This window comes from Panthera leo, chromosome B2 (assembly GCF_018350215.1).
Source record: "Panthera leo isolate Ple1 chromosome B2, P.leo_Ple1_pat1.1, whole genome shotgun sequence".
NCBI lineage: Eukaryota > Metazoa > Chordata > Mammalia > Carnivora > Felidae > Panthera > Panthera leo.
In genome coordinates, this window is record NC_056683.1 from 82,654,751 (window position 1) to 82,675,408 (window position 20,658).

The 20,658-nt window shown below is 35.6% G+C and overlaps 1 long non-coding RNA gene across 1 annotated transcript in view; it reads left to right on the forward strand.

The window, feature by feature from the left end:
- The first annotated feature begins 572 nt into the window (after nucleotides 1–572).
- LOC122220183 overlaps nucleotides 573–20,658 on the forward strand; it is a 99,585-nt gene continuing 79,499 nt past the window's right edge. The window contains exon 1 of the long non-coding RNA XR_006202710.1: nucleotides 573–1,171. This is a non-coding gene — a long non-coding RNA (uncharacterized LOC122220183). The remainder of the gene's footprint in view (nucleotides 1,172–20,658) is intronic.

Here is a 20,658-nt window from a genome sequence, read left to right on the forward strand (position 1 = left end):
CCTGTGACTAATTCATTTTTTTTATAACTGGGAGCTCATACCTTTTAATCCCTCTCACCTATTTCACCCATCTTCCCACCCCTCTCCCCTCTGACAAAATTTTTTAGGTTAATCTGAGGTTAGATGATAGAGAAGAACATGGATGTTTATGGATGTCTGGCGATGAAAGAACAGTTTATTGAGCATTGAATCAGAAATAGCACAGCATGACCATCACAAACTATAGATATGAAATGATTAGACAAGTATACAAAGCTCTTGAGGATATCTTGATGACATCACACACTATAGATATGAAATGATTAGACAAGTATACAAAGCTCTTGAGGATAAAACATCTGATTTGCTCCTGGATCCCAAGCAGGAAGTGTGTCTCTCACTAAAGCATTAGTCTTCCTGTTTCTTTTTGCTACAACACGACAGAAAACAAAAAGATGTTTAATGTTTCAACAGATAAGTCTCATTACCTACTTGTTCATGGTTGGTCCATTGTGATTGTGCCTATATTGTGACCTTATGCCCATTTGTGACTTATAAGCCTCCAAGAATATCTAATGAGACTGTGTATCTTTTCCTGATCTTCAAGCATGAAGGCAGAGAGCTCTGTTAAGAAGCTGCCACAGTCATCTAGGTGAAAAGATGATCAAAATCTAAGGTGGTTTTTCATGGGAATGACTGGGAAGGGATATACTCAAAACTATATAGAACAGTGATTTTAAAATCCAAATTGTCTACATCTATTACTAACATTTTTGAGCATGTATCAGTTATAATCCAATCAGAGAAGGAAGAACATCACGAGTGATACGAGGGATTTATCCAGAGATTCATTTTTACAAGATCCTGGAAGCTGGTTAGGCAATCTATGGAAGTCTGTTGCCCCTACACCTGAATGTGAAACGGAAGATAGTATGGACATACCAGAACCTACGAGGACGAACTGGTACTTAGGAGGACGAACTGAAGCCTATATCCATCTGTCCCAGCTTCTAAGCCTCCATCTTGGATGAGGAAGGTGAACTGTGGTAGGACTGGCGTAGCCATTACAGAGCTCCACCTGCTCCTGGCCTGTGATCCAGTAAGGCTGAAGTAGGTGATTTGGCTGGAGCTGCAGGACCTGCAGATGTGGCTGCTGCCTGCCGGCAGGATGAATGAGCACATTCACCTCGAGGTGGGTACACTGCAACAATGCCTGAGTTGACAAAGACCTTCTGAGCATAAATATGTTGGCCACTCCACTTCCACTTTCCAAATCCTGTGCAAATGTCTCTTACAACCAACTTTAGCTAAGAACCATTCAGGGAGAGAATTCTGGGATAGTTGGCGACACTTATTGCTGGTTAAACAATCTATATAAGTCTGTTCCCCTAGTATCGGGATCCAGCTTAGCCAAACTGACACAACACGAAGACATAGCAGACACTACATATGTTGTGTATACTTGGGTTTCGGTTACATTGAGATAAATGTGATATAATTTAATAACAGTATAAATGGCGTTCTACTCCCAAATTCAAATGGACTGTTTGAAGAGGTTATATTAACATGACTTAGAAGTTATATATATATATGTCTCTGTGTGTGTGTGTGTGTATATATATATATATATATGCATATGTATGTGTATATGTACATATATATACATATATACATATACATATACATATATACGTATACATACATATACACATATATGTATGTATACGTATATATGTATACATATGTGTATACATATACATGTGTATACATATACACACACATGTGTGTGTACATATATGTATACATATGTGTATACATATATGTATATATACATATACATATATGTATACATATATATACACATATATATGTATATGTGTATATATATATAAAACATATATATATATTTACTTATTAATGAATTTATGTAGGCTTTGTGATTTAGCGAATCTGCGCAATCACAAAAATAAAGAATGTAGCAACTAGTTTTAAGAGGGATTTGAAGAGATGGGTCGCAAACTGTTGAGTCTGGGGTACATGCAAGATGTTGCACTGGAGTAGTTCCTTACCATACTAAATAAATGAATGCAGATCATAAGAGTACAATGTCAATTGGGAGACAGTTTGAAAAATGTGTGCAAGTGGTGGCCATTATAGCCATGAAAGTTCACTAATACACGTAAAGTGAAGAGATATTACAGTATGTTCCAGTAATGAAGCTCAGAGCTCAGTATAAAACAAACATATTTGGCATTTTTCCCTTCATTCTAAAGGTAACTATAAACAAATAGAAAGCTGCTGTTAAATATACTATATTTTGTTTTATATCTTAGCACTTAAAAGCACAATATATTTCATGATATTGAAATCTCATATTTCACATGAGATTTGAGATTTTCTAATAAATTTGACATACATGTGCTTATGAAACAAAAATTAAACTTTTAGGTAATTCTGAGCAGCAGACTATTTTTGCTTCAGAAATATTTTTTATGGAAAATATTAAGCTTTTAACATGTGATGATTTTCTTACATAGGAAATAATTTTCAAATGCACCTGTATTTTTCTTCCCCTTTCCATAAACTTTTGTCTTAATGTTTTATTGTGACTTTTGATATTATGTTTCCTTTTAAAGTTAGTCTTTTATTTTTTTCTGCCTTATGCAAACTTTGTATTTTTTTTTTTTTTTGGAAAGATCATTTTCATTATCAAGGAGTTAACTTTTTGGTTTGGGGAAGATCAATATTTGTTTTGGCTTGCCCTGTTTATATAGATATAGAATTTAATCAACTCAAATATATGGTCTTCATTTTTCATTTGGAAAACTTGCAGGACTTTGAAGAACTAGAGGAAAAACATTTAGTTCTCAATGCATGCTGAGAATAACAATTAATAGAAATTTCAACATATACATTGTATATACAGCTGTCTGGATTATGACTGTGGCAAATCCCTATGGAGACCAGATTTATTGACTTTGATAAATGATACATATGCATATATACGTATATATTTTTTACTTAACTTCCCTTAAAGCCAATTTTAAAAGTAGGAAACTGGATTTTATTTTGCATGTAAACCATAACACCTTGTTGATGGGCACAGACAATCAATTTTAATATAGCCAAGAACACAGGGGAATTTTCAAGGTTATAGAACAATTAGGTCACAGGAAAATGAAAGAGTCATGCTGACAACACTTTGGGTGGAATAAAATGATAAAAATTACTATTTCTCTCTATATAAATTTTGTACTGACCCCTGCTATACTAACAGTTTTGATGAAGAAATACAGAGTAAGTTCTAAGAGAAGCAAGTCAAGAATAAAAAGGCTTAATGCTGACCCAAAATAACATTTTACTTCCAAGGTTAAAAACAGAGATGGAATGCCCTCAGTGGTTGACTTTCTTAGGCAAAGGTGGTGGCGTTGACAGCTATTACCATTATTCAGCACTTTGGAACTGTAATTATTACAGGACTGCGTTCTATATCGTTGCGTTCATTTCTTAGGTGTGAATGTATTAAAGAATAACAGTATTCTAAGTCTAGGTTACTTGTGGGCTGAATAAGCCCCTTGAGCATAAAGGTCACAACAGAACATATTTTTCTTTCTCCATATTTACATTTGAATTAATTGAAACCCTGAAATTATATCATGGCTTTGGAACTTTATGGAGAATATCACTGGCTGAATCTATAATTTCTTAGAAACTTTGGAAACATTTTTTGTCAGTTTTGTAAATTTGTGTTTATTAAGAGAAACAGAAAAATATTACATCTCCATATGCTGATTGTTGTCTAAATTTTAATTTTTGCAGCAGACATCTCTTAAATAAGGAAACTCATTTTTTTTCAAGAATGATGCTGCATTCATTATCATATTTAGAGTACGTCTATATTCTTCTAATGAATATGTAATCACTAATCGCTTAAACAGATAAAATGATATTTCTCTACTATTCTTATAATGGATAAGTTAGAAAATACTGCTTTTCAGAAATGATTTAATAATAGGTACACTATTATAATTGTATTCTGATTCATTTAAGTAAGTTTTTTGTAAATGTTTACTAATGAAATTATCTATTAAAAAAGGGCTTTCTGAAAGTGCTACAGTGGTTAAACTACAGAGAAAATTGATCGTAGATTTAAAATACCTTAATGAATTCACAAGCTATCGTGCACATCTGTGAACATTTTGCAGGATCAGTGATAACCGATTATTCCATTAACTGTATTTTGGGGATCATTTTTTGCAGTGTTCAACATTAAAAAATGTATATATTGGCAATTGAATGTACAGTCTATATTTTTTCTATTGGTATTTACCAGAATTAAAGGAAAATTCTTTTTAAAAATACTTTCTTCAAATAAGAACATGGTAAGGCTCACATTCTCATGCTCATAGAGATCAGTTCCAAAGGAGAATACTATGCAATGTCAGGTAGTTAAAGACAAATTGATCATTGTTTTAGGAGAGGAATTGGGAATAAGTTAAAGTTTATTGACATTCTTTTATCTGCCAGGTGACTCAGCAACATGCTGTATATCAAAAATGTCATATATATACTCACAGGTGCATATCAATACATACACACATCATTCTTTCTCTTCCTTTGTAACAAACCTGTAAATTGTATCTTTATCTTGTTTTACGGACGGGAAAGTAAGGTTTAGAGAACAGAGTAAACTGGACCCAAAAATCACATCTAGATTGTTCTCTTTATCACCAATTGCTTTTGTGCTGTTATGTGCTACGTAGCAGAGTGAGATCATACTAGCTTTGTAGTGTACCCTTTTTATTTCTGGAAGAACAGCTTCTGTGTGTAAAATGTAAATACTTATCTAAATTCACCTACCCAATCCTTTGATTTGTATCATTCCTAAAGGAGTAAAGATTTAAAAAAAAAAAAAACAGAGAAAATAATCATTCAATAATTGAGTTCTCCTGGGACTAAAATTTTAAGATGTTTCAGTTAATAACTATTCTATTGGTTCATTTAAACCATCTAATCTCTTTATTATGCTCACTCTCTCAAAGAATCTACAGTTAGAATCTATTTCTAGAAAGACAATCATGAGCAAACAAGAAATCCAGAAAACAGTCCAAATTATTTCTTTGCTGATTCTACAAATCACCTTTTAATGATCATAGACCTAGAATGAGCTTCTGACAGGCACTTTTTTGCTCTGGTCTCCTGCTTCCCTGCTCTACCTTCAAATGTTTTCTTTATTTTTCACTTTCCCTCCTGTCAGAACCCATTTCCACCCTGAAAAGGGTCCTGTAGATAGTGAGTATGATAGTCAGGCTCTGCCCTGACTCCCCTCCTTAACCATGTCACCAAAGACATGGCTTAGATCTGTAGGATTATTTACAGACAACATCTGTCATGTCCGTATTAGGAAGACAATAATTTACAAAAACAGTGAGGAGACAGACGCTGTTAGTGTGATATAGTCACATGAATTCAGAAGTACACTAGCACCTGTTCTTAATTACATTGGCATCAAATACTACTACACGTTTCAAGTCCACACTGCGGATGTGAGAGTAGGGTTTAAGCTTTGCTGCTGCTGCTGTTGGTGGTGGTAGTGGTTTGTTGTTTTAATCTCCCAAAAGGTATATTGCTCAAGTTTGAGATTATTTTTATCCAATGATTACAATGCTTTCTAGGAAGTTTGTAAACATTCAATACTTGGGCACTTAGTCATGAGTTTCATTTATTCTAAAATGTAATTTTTTCTTTGTCGAGTAGAGTAGCTAAAGTAACTATGTTGAACTCGAGTCCTGAAAAACAACTTTGATAAAACTTCTGTGGTTCTTTCATATGGCTTGTTCTATGATACAAAACCATCCATTTCTACAAGAGTACCCTGGAAACAGACTATATTTTCCCAGATTTTTCCCCGTTGCTTTAAGTGAAATTTGCATTTGAAAAAGTATTTAACTCTAGCTTTAAACTTTTTTAGGGTCATTGTAATAATAATGATATTTATTAAATTGTGCTCACAATTCCGACTTTAATCCTGGAAGCACCTACTGGTGTCACCTACATGTGACAAGTGGAGAAGCGAGTCTTAGACACTCTCTTGGTCAAAATCAAACAATTATCCCAGGATTGGGGCAATCTATGAACCAAGGTTCTGACACAGGGACTCTCTGAACTTAAAACTCAGTTTTTCAGGCATTACAGAGTTACTTACAAGCACCATGTTTATGATGTGCTACTCAGCAGCTCAACTCAATGCCAAACTATCCCCTGAAATTCCATTTATTTTCCGTTTCTGAAACTTTGAGAGCTAGGAGATATTCCTTATAATAATGTGTTCCTTTTTAGTTACTTCTTTGTGGGAAGTAAGGGAGAGGATTCATTTTCAGAAATACCAAATAAAAGCTTTGCTAATTAACAATAGGTTTACAACCTTTTAGAAATATGTACAACACCCCGCCACCCACGCCCACACACACAAAATGGATTCCCAAACCCTTAGACAATTCACTTCCTGGTTCTTCTTACCCACTCTGACTTGTGGGCTTATTTTCGTGGGCTTATTTCTGTGGCTTTGCAATGAGCATGCACCATAAACAAAGAACGGAAGGACTGAAAGTGTCTGCATCACCTCAGGGAATGTATATTTGTTCCAGTCAGACTACTTTTTGCTTTACATGGACATAGGCAACACCTGGGTAAGGCTGTAACCTCTGTAGTACTCAGCCAATGAGAACCCAGGGGAGGGACTTGCATGCTAGGAGATATATTGTCTGCTGTAACTTCCCAGAGTGTGTCTGCCCGTCAGACACCCCCTTTTGCAAGAATGTTGATTACAACCTCATTTCACTGTGCTCTGAATCTCCATGTCCCTCCCTTGATTAGGTTGATGGGCTTATCTCTATCGTTCTTCCATCCATTTATTTATTTATTTATTTATTTATAGTGGTTTGAGCTAAAAAGAAAATGGTGTCTTAAAAAGTCAAAGTGTAACACAAGACTGCCATCAAAGTACTGTTGCCAAGGGGACATTGTGTTCTGATTTAATACCATGGTCAATGGCAGCTTTATTTATTTATTTATTTATTTTTTTTTAATTTTTTTTTTTTATTATTTTTTTTTATTTTTTAATATATGAAATTTACTGTCAAATTGGTTTCCATACAACACCCAGTGCTCATCCCAAAAGGTGCCCTCCTCAATACCCATCACCCACCCTGCCCTCCCTCCCACCCCCCATCAACCCTCAGTTTGTTCTCAGTTTTTAACAGTCTCTTATGCTTTGGCTCTCTCCCACTCTAACCTCTTTTTTTTTTTTTTTTTTCCTTCCCCTCCCCCATGGGTTTCTGTTATGTTTCTCAGGATCCACATAAGAGTGAAACCATATGGTATCTGTCTTTCTCTGTATGGCTTATTTCACTTAGCATCACACTCTCCAGTTCCATCCATGTTGCTACAAAAGGCCATATTTCATTTTTTCTCATTGCCACGTAGTATTCCATTGTGTATATAAACCACAATTTCTTTATCCATTCATCAGTTGATGGACATTTAGGCTCTTTCCATAATTTGGCTATTGTTGAGAGTGCCACTATAAACATTGGGGTACAGGTGAATGGCAGCTTTATTTATAAGTAAAGCTCTAGATTCAGAGAGAGCTTTGAATGTTAAATTAAGATTTAGGATAAATTACCAAGAAGCATTCTACTCAAGTCTAGATAAATTTTCGCTTGATAATAACACTTAAAATGGGGGAAAAACGAGTTGTATATCTAGGTATATAGTCTTTCAATACTGCTTGTAGTTTTGCATGGGAAGAGTTATGTTGAACTGTTGAGGCAAAGAAATATTGGGATGGGAAGGCAGGCTGAACTTCCTGTCAGAGAGAAATGGCTGCTTTAGGAAGCAGGCATGAGAAGAACGTGGGATTTTACTCTTTTGTCAAGACGCTGCTTTTTAAAGGATTAAAGGAAGCCCCAAAACCTGCAGGGGAACAATCTGCCCCTTTCACTTGGATGATCATTAAAGTCACATTTGCAAGTGTAAGAATCACATCATTCCTCCCTTTTCATCTATCATTTTAAATCATATCATGTAGCACACAAAACAATCTCATTGTGAAAAAAGAAACTAAAAGTGAGAGCTGAGAAACAATAAAGTGAACATTCCTCTTTATTATCATTTTCTCACTCTATATTCCTTTCCTCACCATAAAAAACACTAACAGTTGTGCTGAAATATAAATATACTTAGTTTTAAAATTTCTACACAGCATTCCATTAGACAGATATAATGTAATTTATCTGACTTTTATCTAACTGAAAGACATTTTAGGTTGTCTCTGTTTTTGAGGTTGTTATTTTGCTACTAAATAATGCAGCATTAAATATAATTTGATGAGTCTCTGCAAATGGGTAAGCATTCTTTAAAATATACTATTTGAACTATAGATCAAATATAGATATCTCAAGCTTGATAGATATATCATCAAGTTACTTTACTTCCACTATTTTACCAATTTACACCCCTGTAGTCTATCAAACATTACTTATATCTATCTTTTAAATGATGCCACTCTAATGAATAAAAATGATTATTTCTTAATTCTGATTTGCAATTTACTGGTTACTAGTGTGATATAAATTATTTTCATGTTTTTATTTGCCATGCATATCTATTTTACTTAGAAATCACAGTTCATATTACACACCAATGTTCCTATTTACTGTTTTTTCGTTTCTGTTTATATGTAAGAGTAAATATGTCGATTAAGTATATTGATATCAACTCCTTTTTTGTTTTAAGTTATTATTCTCTTTTTACTCACCTTATTATTGTTAGTCATAGCTTTCCTAACAGCATTACTTCTATCTTTTAGATTGGGAATATTAAAGGTCTGACACTGTCTTTTTAAACTGTTTAACATAGTACCAAGCACAAATAGTTACTTGGGGTGTGTGTGTGTGTATGTGTGTGTGTGTGCATGCACACACATGCGCATCTCATGTGTATGAAAGAGATGATGAATCCATAGGCTATACATTAACAAGACAAATATAGTTTACATCAAATAAGAAGTATGACTAGATTTATTTGAATAAAATGGAATTAAATGTGACTGAAGAGTGTGCAGGGTCCACAGTATGCATTTTGTGGACTACAGCACTCTAGCTGGGTCATCTGGTCATGTTCCTTTGTGCTATACATAGGTAGATCCACGTGTTAATCAGCTCAGTTGTGACATATATTTATAACCTATGATTAAACTCATAATAGACTGCCCAGAACAGAGCACAAGGTCAAGAAGAGAGTTGGAAATACTAAATGAAACTGGGGATTTATGGCTCTCCAACTTGGGCAATTCTGTTCATCAAAACTAGTGTCCTCAATTAGTGGTTCAAATAGTTCACTTCTCACTGAATTATTTAAAGGTTGAAGTTACGTAAATTCAAGCATTTTCTTAAGCTTGTTTGCAAAGGAAGAACAGTTTCATTTTTTATTTGTGAAGACATTTCTCAAATTTTAGCATGTCTTAAGTTATAAACCTATATGGGACATGCTATTTTTTTAAATAGATTTTAAGATAATTATATCTAGATGCCTTGAACATTTTAAAAGAACTTGGAGCATGGTGGGGGAGACTATAAATGTAAACACCCTGTGAGATACTTACAAAGATGTTGGTCATTGTAAAGGGTATAGAATAACTGACAAAATATTTTTTCACTTATAAAATAACTAAGACATCAAGCACATAAAAGATATTTGTACTGCTGGATAACTATATGGATGGCTATTCGACTATTATAGAAATATATAAAAAGAAAAACTACAAAAAGATACCTAAATTACAAGATTGTTTCCATGGCCACATCCAGAACCTAAATGCAGATTATTCCAGGCCATCACTTATACAGCATCTTAAAGACCCACTTGAAATTAGAAAGACCGCTTCTCTCAGATGCATATGATTCAACTTTGTTTGGAAAAGAAAGCATTCATTAGGAGGCTCTTGCTGGCACACATATAGCATCATGGGAAATGATTAGCGGAGAAAGACAATTAAAGGACCCTGATGAAAGCCATGCCACCAAGATGTTGACATAAGTTGTTCCTGACTTTGCTCCCCCACATGAGAACAACTAACAGCTATTTAAGAAAAGCATTACAACTGAGAGAATCTTAGAACACACGGGGTGAGAAGGAATCCTCCCTCTCTGCACCACGGAGACCAAGAGAGTTTGTGTGAGGAGAGTAACAGAAAAAAGAAGTGGCTACACATTGATTATATTGAGCCTTCCCCAGGCCAGTACAGCAACATGCAGAGAAGGCTCACTGAACTTGCAGTTCCTCCAGTGGGGAAAGAGAACCGCTAGGACACCAGCATTCCCTTCAGCATTGTACGTTGCTTTGTGGGAGCTCCTACTCTGATCTCGCACCACAGGGACCGCAGAGGAATCCCCAGGGCTCAACCCCTGGAAATCTGATTGTGACAGGAAAGCAGGGCGGGACTTGCAACAACCAGCACAGGGATCTTGGCAGACCAAATTCACACCCACAGTGCCTAAGTAGTAATCCCAGCCAGTGGTTCTGCTCACCCACAGAACAAAGTCAGTGTTGCACTCTCACCAGGAGACTTGATGGTTTGCAGATCTGCCTGACTTGAGTCCTCAAACAAGGAGTTTCGCTGGCCCTAGCCCAGAGCCTATGAGCAGGTGAAGAGCTGAAGCTCAGCCCCACCCACTGTGGAAAGTGTCTTCCAGCTCCATTTGACCACAAGGGCTGGTGACAACTCCTGGAAGCAGTGCGGCCCCGCTGCACTCAAGCTAAGAGACAGGTGGGCGGAACCATTGCCTTCGGATCAAATCCAGTACTGGGTGTGGAGCATTCTTGTACTACCCATAGTCAGGAAAATTAATTTAGATCAAGACTAAGGCTAGCTCCAGCCACTCCCAACTAGAGAGACTGTTTGAAAAATTAATAGTAGCCTGGAGTGTCCTCTCTTCTTTATCCCCAGGAAAGGAGGTGAAGACATAGCCCCATCTGCAGCAGAGGGTATCTTTGTGCCCCATATGACCAGAAGGACTGGCCACAACTCTCAGAAGATATGCATGCAGCCCAGTGGTTCTTAAGCCAAGAGGTGGGAAGGCAGAGCTAATAGTTGGCAGAGCAAAGCCAGTGGCCCTGTTCAGTTAGGGAACTTAGGATGTGATTGCTTGAATTAAGTCAAGAAAGAACTCTCCTAGCTTTAGAGCTGCTTTTCTGGCTGTGCCTGGGAGGGGATCTAATTTGTAGCCCTGCTCATTACTGAAGATAACCTTCAGTCTGTCTGTTCATAGAACCTAACCAGTACCTGCAGGAAGCTGCATAGCCCATCCAATAGCCCTGCCTACAGTGGTACTTGAACTGCAAGTAGAGCTTGTGGCTTCTCCCATCTGCAGAGCAAAACCAGTGGCCTCACCTGACCAGAGAACTCAGTACACACACTGATTTGATTTGGATCTCCTAACAATGAGCTGTATAGGCCCTGGGCCCTGTCCTAGGAAAAACAGAAATCCAAGAATTGAAAAATATAACTGAACTGAGGAATTCAATAGAGTTTCAAAAGTGGACTCAAACATGCAGAAGAAACAATCAATGACCTGGAAAATAATATGTTGGAAATTACCCAGTCAGCAGAGCAAAAGATAAAATAATGAAAAAGAGTAGAGAAAGCCTATGGGAATCACGGGTAACAATGGAAAACAAACAAATGAACAAACCAATTTTGACATCGTGGGAATTCCAGAAGGAGGAAAGAAGGAGAAAGAGAAAGATATAGAAAGTATATTTAGGGGCGCCTGGGTGGCTCAGTCGGTGAGCGGCCGACTTCGGCTCAGGTCATGATCTCACGGTCCGTGAGTTCAAGCCCCGCGTCGGGCTCTGTGCTGACAGCTCGGAGCCTGGAGCCTGTTTCGGATTCTGTGTCTCCTTCTCTCTGACCCTCCCCCGTTCATGCTCTGTCTCTGTCTCAAAAATAAATAAACGTTAAAAAAAAAAAAAAAAATTTTTTTTTTTTTTTTTTTTTTTAAAAAAAGAAAGTATATTTAAAGCTACAATGGCTGAGAACTTTTCAAACGTAGGGAGAGAAATAGACATCCAGATCTATGATAACCAAAGGATTCCAAATAGACTGAACCTGTATAGGACTACATTGAGACACATTATAATTAAATTGTCAAAAGACAAAGGAAGAATTTTAAGAACAGCAAGAGGAAAGAGAGAAATTATATAGAAGGGAACCCCCATAAGATTATCAGTGGATTTTTCAACAGTAACTTTTTGGGCCAGGAGAGAGTGGGATAACATATTCAAAATACTGAAAGAAAATAATAGTTGACCAAGAATATTGTACCCTGTGAAGTTAGAAATGAAGAAGAGGAAACAAAAGCCAAGGAAGTTCATTACTATCAGACATGTCTTACAAGAAATGCTAAAGGGAGTTATTTGAGTAGAAGTAAAAGAACACTAATTAACATAATAAAAACAGTGTAAATCTCACTGGTAATGGTAAATGTATAGACATAGTTAGATTCAGCAATGTGGAAATAGTAGTGCATCACTCACATACAACTTCAATTTAAAAGTTAAAAAAATAAATGTAATAAAAATAACCATTAACTACAATAATCAGCAATTAGTTACATAATATTAAAACATGTAAGTTGTAACAGCAAGGACATAAAATGTGAGGGGGAGAAAAAAATAAAAGTGTAAAGTTTACAAATTTCACTGAGGTAAAGATGTTATCAGTTTAAAATAGGCTGTTACAAGTGTAAGATATTTTCTGTTAGCCTTATGATAGCCACAAAGGAAAATCCTATGGTAATTATACAAAAGAACACAATAAAGAAGCCAATGCATAGTGATACCAAAGAGATATCACAACATCAGAAAAGGGTGTAGGATAAAAAACAATGAACAACAAATCAAAGCAACCAAAAAACAATTAACAAAATGGCAATAGTCAGTCTTTACTTACCAATAATTGTTTTAAACATAAGAAGATTAAATTCATTTATTAAAAAGCATAGAATCACTGAATGGATAAAAAGAATTAAACAAGATCCAACAGTATGCTGTCTATGAGAGACTCACTTTATCCTTAAAGACACATACAGACTGAGAACGAAGAATGGAAAAAGACATTTCAAGTAATAGTAACCAAAAAAAAAAAAAATTAAAAAAAGCAAGGATATCTATACTTAGACAATAAACTTTAAACTAAACATGGGGAAAAGAGACAAAGAAGGTCATTATATAATGATAAAAGAGTTGATAAGTCAAGAAGATATAACAGTTGTAAATATTTATGCACCCAACATTGTAGCACCTAAATACATAAAGCAAAAACAAAAGAGCTAAAAGGACAAATAAGCTGTATTACATTACAGTAACAGTTGGAGACTTTTATATCCTACTCTCAACAATGGATAGACCATCCAGACAGAGAATTACTAAGGCAGTAGTGCATTTGAACAACAGTAAAAACTTCTTGGACCTAACAGGCATACACGGAACCATCCAGACAGAGAATTACTAAGGCAACAGTGCATTTGAACAACAGTAAAAACTTCTTGGATCTAACAGGCATGCACGGAACATTCTATCCAACAAAAGGATACACATTCTTCTCAAGCACACATGGAACATTTTCTAAGATAGACCATGTGTTTGGCCTCAAATTAAAGCTTAGCAAATCCAAGAAGATTGCAATGATACCAAGTATCATCTCTGACCACAGTGGCATGAAACTAGAAATAAATAACAAGATCAAAATTGGAAAATCCATGAATACAGGGAAACTAAACAACAGTCTCCTAAACAATCAATGGATCAAAGAAGAAATTAAAGGTGAAATAAATAGAGTTTCTTGAGACAAACAAAAATGGAAACACCACATACCAGAACTTCAGGGACACAGAAAAAGCAGTTCAAAGAGAAAAGTTTATGGCAATACACATACACATTAAGTAACAAGAAAGGGGGCACCTGGGTGGCTCAGTTGGTTAAGCATCAGACTCTAGATTTCAGCTCAGGTTATGATTTCACAGTTTGTGAGTTCAAGCCCCACTTCAGGCCCCTTACAGAAGTGAAGAGTCTGCTTTGGATTTTCTCCCTCTCTCTCTGTCTCTCTCTCTGCCCCTCCTTATGCTCTCTCTCACTATCTTTCTCAAAATAAATAAATAAACTTAAAAAAAAGAAACAAGAAAGATCCCAAATAAACAACCTAACTATGCCTTAAAGAAGTTAAAAAAAGAACAGACTGACTACAAGTTAGTAGAAGAAAAGAAATAATAAAGATTACAACAGAAATAAATGAAATAGAGAACAGAGAAACAATAGAAAAGATTAACCAAGAGTTGGTTCTCAGAAAAAGATAAACAAAATTAACAAACCATTACCAGACTAACCAAGGAAAACAGAGAAATGACCCAAATCAACAAAATTATACATGAAAAGAAGACATTACTACAGATATGACAAAAATTCACAGGATCATAAGAACCTATTATGAACAACTATATGCCAGACAAACTTGACAACCTAAAGGAAATGGAAATGTTCTTTAAAAATACCACTTATTGGACCCCTGGGTGGCTCAATCATTTAAGCATCTGACTTCAACTTAGGTCATGATCTCATAGTTCATGAGTTTGAGCCCTGCATCTGGCTCTGTGCTGACAGCTCAGAACCTGGAGCCTGCTTTGGATTCTGTGTCTCCCTCTCTCTGCTCCTCCTGCCTTGAGTGCGCTGTCTCTCTCTCTCTCTCTCTCTCTCTCTCTCGCTCGCTCGTTTGCATTAAAAAATAAATAAATAAATAAATAAATAAACATTATAAAAAAAGAAAAAGAAAAATACAACTTATGAAGACTGAATCAGGAAGAAACAGAGATTGAATCAGGAATCAAAGGTCTATAAACCTATAGTTATCAAAACAGTCTGATACTGGCAGGAAAACAGACAAATAGACCAACAGAACAGGATCAAGAGCTCAGAAATAAATCCAAGCATATATGATCAACTAATATTTGACAAGAGAGCGAAGGCTACTTAATAGAGAAAAGACAGTCTTCAATAAATGGGATAATTGGATTTTCATATGTAAAAGAATGAAACTGGGCCTATATCTTACATCATCCACAAAAAGTAACTCAATACGGATTAAAGACTTAAATGTAAGATTTAACGCCATAAGGCTTTTAGAAGAAAATATAAAAATAAGGCTCCTTGACATGAGTCTTGGTAATAATTTTTTGGACATGACACCTAATGCACGAGCAACAAAATCAAATATAAACAAGTGGGACTACCTCAAACTAAAAAGGTTCCACACAGACATCAATCAATCAATCAATCAATCACCAACAAAGTGAAAAGAAATCCTATGAAATGAGGAAAATTAATTGCAGTCCATATTCCTGATAAGAGATTAATACCCAAAATATGTAAAGACCTCAAACAACTCAATAGCAGAAGAAGAAGAAAAGGAATAAGGAGGAGGAGGAGAAGGAGGTAGAGGAGGAGGAGGAGGAGGAGGAGGAGGAGGAGGAGGAGGAGGAGGAGGAGGAGGAGGAGGAGGAGGAGGAGGAGGAGGAGAAAAAAGAGCCAATTAAAAAATGGGCAAAGGTGGGGCTCCTGGGTGACTTCTGATTTCAGCTCAGGTCATGATCTCACGGTTCCTAGGTTCGAGCCCCATGTCGGCCTCTGTGCTGACAGTGTGGAGCCTGTTTGGGATTCTCTGTCTCCATCTCTCCCTACCTCTCTCTCTGACTCTCTTTCTCTCTCAAAAATAAAAAATAGTCATTTTTTTTAAGAATGTCAAAGGACCTAAATAGACATTTCTCTAAAGAAGATATACAATAGACCAATAAGTACATGAAAATATGTTAAACTTCATTAGTCATTAGGAAAATGCAAATTAAAACTGTAATGAGATATCACCTCACACGTGTTAGAATGGCCATCATCAGAAAGACAAGAGATAACAAATGCTGGAGTGGATGTGGAAAAAAGAGAATCCTTATGCACTGCTCAATGGTATTATACACTGGTATAGCCACTATGAAAATCAGTATGGGAAATATTAAAAAAATGGAAAACAGAACTACTGGATGATCCAGTAATTCCACTTCTGGGAATAAGTGAAAATAACTTGAAATGATATCTGCACCTCCATGTTTGGAGGCATCATTTACAATAACCAAGACATAGAAATAAGTGTCTATCCATGGATGAACAGATAAAGAAGTTGTGTTGTACATACACAATGAAATCTCATTCAGCCATAAAAAATGAAGAAATCCTACCATTTGTGACAACATGGATGGACCTTGAAGGCATTATGCTAAGCAAAATAAATCAGAGAAAGTCAGTTTAATCTCACTTAAATGTGGAATCTAAAAAAAAACAAAACAAAACAAAAACAGAAAACCCAAACTCCTATAAAAAGAGATCAGACTTCTGGTTACCGGGGGTGAAGAGTAGGGGGAGGGGAATTAGAGGGAAGATACTCAAAGGTACAAACTTCCAGGTACAAGATGAATTAATACCAGGAATATAATATATAACATGATGACTGTAGCTAAAATTGCTATATGATGCATAGGACAGTTGTTAAGAGAGTAAAGTAGAAGGTCTCATCCCAAGGAATTTTTTTCCTTTTTTTTTTCTTTGTATCTATATAAGAAGACGCATGTTAGCTAAACCTACTGTGGCAATCATTTCACAATATGTGTGAATCAAACCATCCTAGTCTATACTTTAAACTAATACAGTGATGCATGTCAATTATCTCTAAATGAAACTGAGGGGCAAAAAGTGCTCATGAGTTGAAAATCCAAATTTGTAGTATGTGTGAACCTACGTTCAGTAAAATAAAATATTACACAGAGGGGAAAATCTATTACTAACTGAAATTGAACTTAATGATAAATGACAAAGAACTTAATGTTCCACAGAGGGCAAATATTTAAGAAAAGTCAGTCATTAAAGAAAGAATGATTTTTACATTTTGAGGAATAGGGAAACAAATTGGAAGTTAATACACATATCCCAGGGTTTTTTGATCTTGACACTATTGACATTTTCGGCCAGATAATCCTAGGTTGTTTATGTTGTGGGAAGGCTCTCCTGTGCATTGTAGGATGTTTAATAGCATCCCTCCACTCTATCCACTGGATGCCAATAGCACCCTGAACCCTGCTTCAACAAGCCAAAATGTCTTCAGACATTGTCAAACGTCCCTTGGTGGGGGAAAGGCAGCAAGATCACTTGGTTGAGAATCACGCGTATATTCCGTTAGTGTCACTACTGTAGAGAAAACTGGTTTATGGAAAGGGTTTATCAGCACGTATGGCTGTGTTTGTTACTTTACTAGTCAGTTTGCTTAAAAATGAGCTATTTGGTTGCATAGGTAGACATAATGTGAAACTATTTTCTGCTTGGATAGCATTTTTATGATCACTGTACTGGATTGACTGAATAATATTGATCACTTAAAATTATATTATATGATATTATTGTTTATATTTTAGCCATGCTTTCCCTTTGGAACATTACAGAAAGCAGTCAAACTTGAGTCTGAAGTTTGTATTTTAAAGAAGTTTATTTGTCCCTCTTGAAGAAATAGATATTTTTGACAAGTGCAATAAGTGGACATTACTAGAACAATGCTAACACAGGGGGTTAACAGCTTGCACTTATACAAAATACTTGAAGTCAGTCAGGAAGCCATTATTATGACCTTGTGCTGACCACATTCTATGAAGTGTTACATGATCAGGGACAGGGAAGTTGGTTAATGGAAGTTATATAGTAGCTAGATGTATCCTTGTCACACTTCATCTAAACTGATACATTGCAACAGTCCACACTGCTCAGACCTGGCAATTACTGTCCAATTCCAATCTATTCCACACTGCCACTATAATGAAAAATAATTAGGAGCCTGAAAATGAGTTTTCACATGAAATGGTTTCAGTGCTTGGACACAATCGCCTTTGGCAGATGGCTTTGGGTTTGCTTTAATATAATAAAGACAGTTAATCATCTCTAAAGAGTGCACTGAATGAATAAACTTTTAACACTACTTTCTACAATGAAACTCTTATATTGATCAAATGTTTAATGCTCAGGGTGGAGGTTTCTTTGGTCCAATTGTTTGGAATGAGCACATAAATCACTGGAAAATAAATGCATTAGAAAAGAAGAAAATCGGTTCGAATTGATTATCTACTATTGATGGAGAAAAAAAAAAAAGCTGAACGCTAAAATCAACTACTTTTCCTGAACACTGTTGCTATAATAGATAAAGGTATTTTTAGATGTCTTTATGAACACTGATTTTGGTAAGGCTGAAATAAATCACTTTATAACAACAAAAAGTATGAGTAATGGGGCAATGAGAGTCTCTTCAACAAATGGTGCTAGAAACATTGGACATATATGTACAAAAAAACCAAAAATGACTATAGACACAGACCTTACACTTTCCACAAAAATTAACTCAAAATTAACTATTAGTTCTAAATGAACACTGCAAGCTAAAACTTCTAGAAGATAACACAGGAGGAAATCACAGGTTATGATAATTCCTTTTAGAAACAACACCAAAGACATAATCCATGAAAGACACATGAAAGAAAGAATTGATAAGCTGAACGTCAGTACAATTAAAAGACAATGCCAAGAGAATTAGAAGACAAACACAAACTGGGAGAAAATATTTGCAAAAGCCACATCTGATAAGTGACTGCTATCTGAATATACAAAGAACTCTTAAAACTCAAGAATAAGAAAACAAAAGAACTCAATTTTAAAAATGGCCCAAAGATCTTAACAGATGGCTTCACCAAAGAACATATATGTATGGCATATAAGCATATGAAAAGATAATCCACATTTATAGCAGCTTTATTCATAAATGCCGAAACTTGGAAGCAACCAAGATGTCCTTCAGTAGGTGAATGGATAAATAAACTGTGGCACATCCAGATAGATGAATAGTATTTGGTGCTGAAAGAGAGAGAGAGAGAGAGAGAGGAGAAGGAGGAGGAGAGGACGAGGAGGAGGAGGAGTAGGAGGAAAAGGAGGAGAAAACAAAAACAGAAAAGAAGCATCAAGACATGAATAGACAAGGAGGAACCTTAAATTCATATGACTAAATGAAAGAAGTCAATGTGAAAGACTACACTTGATATGAATCCAACTGTATGACATTTCAGTAAAGGCAACATTATAGAAGTGAGAACATCGATGGTTGCCAGGAATAAGTTTAGAAGTGGGGTGGTGAACAGGCAGGATTGTTAGGGCAGTGAAAATACTCAGTATGACAGTATAATGATGGATGTATGTCATTATATATTGGTCCAAACCCATGGAAAGTCCAACAACAAAACCGAAACCTAAGGTAAGCTATGGACTTTGGGTGATTATGATGCGCCAACGTAGTTTCAGCAATTGCACAAAGGTACCACTGTGGTGAGTGATTTTCATAATGAGGGAGGCTATGCAAGTGTGGGGCAGGAGGTAAAGGAGGTCTCAGGACTTCCCTCTCCATTTTGGTGTGAACCTAAAACTGCTCTAAAAAATATAATCTTTGAAAAAGTATTTGTGTGTATGTACCTATATACCTATATATATTATATATACAATACATGGTATATATAATGTATGTATTGTACATGTAATTGTAAAATAAATTTATTTTTCATGAAGGGGAAGGAATCCTTCTGTTAGAAAACTCAAGTTTTAACCACAAGTTGTAAATCATTTATCAATTTTTTTCTGAGAACAAGTGACAGGTGATTTTAAATTCACATTTCTCAATTGAAAAAAGATAACTCACTGAAAAAAAAAACAGAAAAAATATCAATGCTTTAGAATTAAATTTATTTATTAATTGTGTGCTTAATCAAGACTGAATTCCATTATGAAGAGCTTACATTCAGAAGTGAACTGAGCTATATTTTGAAAGTACATAAATAAGATTTGTCATTGGCAGAGATAAGTGGTTTATCAGAGACTGTTTCATAAACTGACAGCATTTAAGGGTACTCAGCTAGTGGTAATTTTTCTTCTTTAAATGATTTGATTTTGTAAAACAGTATTGGGATCCTAACAGTTTCCAAAACTAAATAATAGTTTGGGTATTTATATCCAGCAGCACTTTAAAAAAAATTTTTTTTAACATTTTTTCATTTTTGAGACACAGAGAGAGACAGAGTGTGAGTGGAGGAGGGGCAGAGAGAGAGGGAGACACAGAATCCAAAGCAGGCTCTAGGCTGAGCTGTCAGCACAGAGCGGGACAAGGGGCTGGACCCCACGGACCAGGAGATCATGATCTGAGCTGAAGTCGACACTTAACCGACTGAGCCACACAGGCGCCCCTCAGCCGCAACTTCTAATTGTATAATATATGACTGAATTTTCTCTTAACTTTGCAAATGTGCTTAGATCAAATCCCTTTATTGTCTTTTTTGGTTATGTAAATACGTTACATCATAATCAATGTTTGAAGTTTTGATTCGTTTTACTTTTACTTTCACTAAAGGGTACTTGGTATTTTCTTAAATGTCCATAATTTAAAATAAATGGCAATGTAAGTCTAAAATGGAATTTTAGTTTAGTTTCATTTTAGTTACTCAC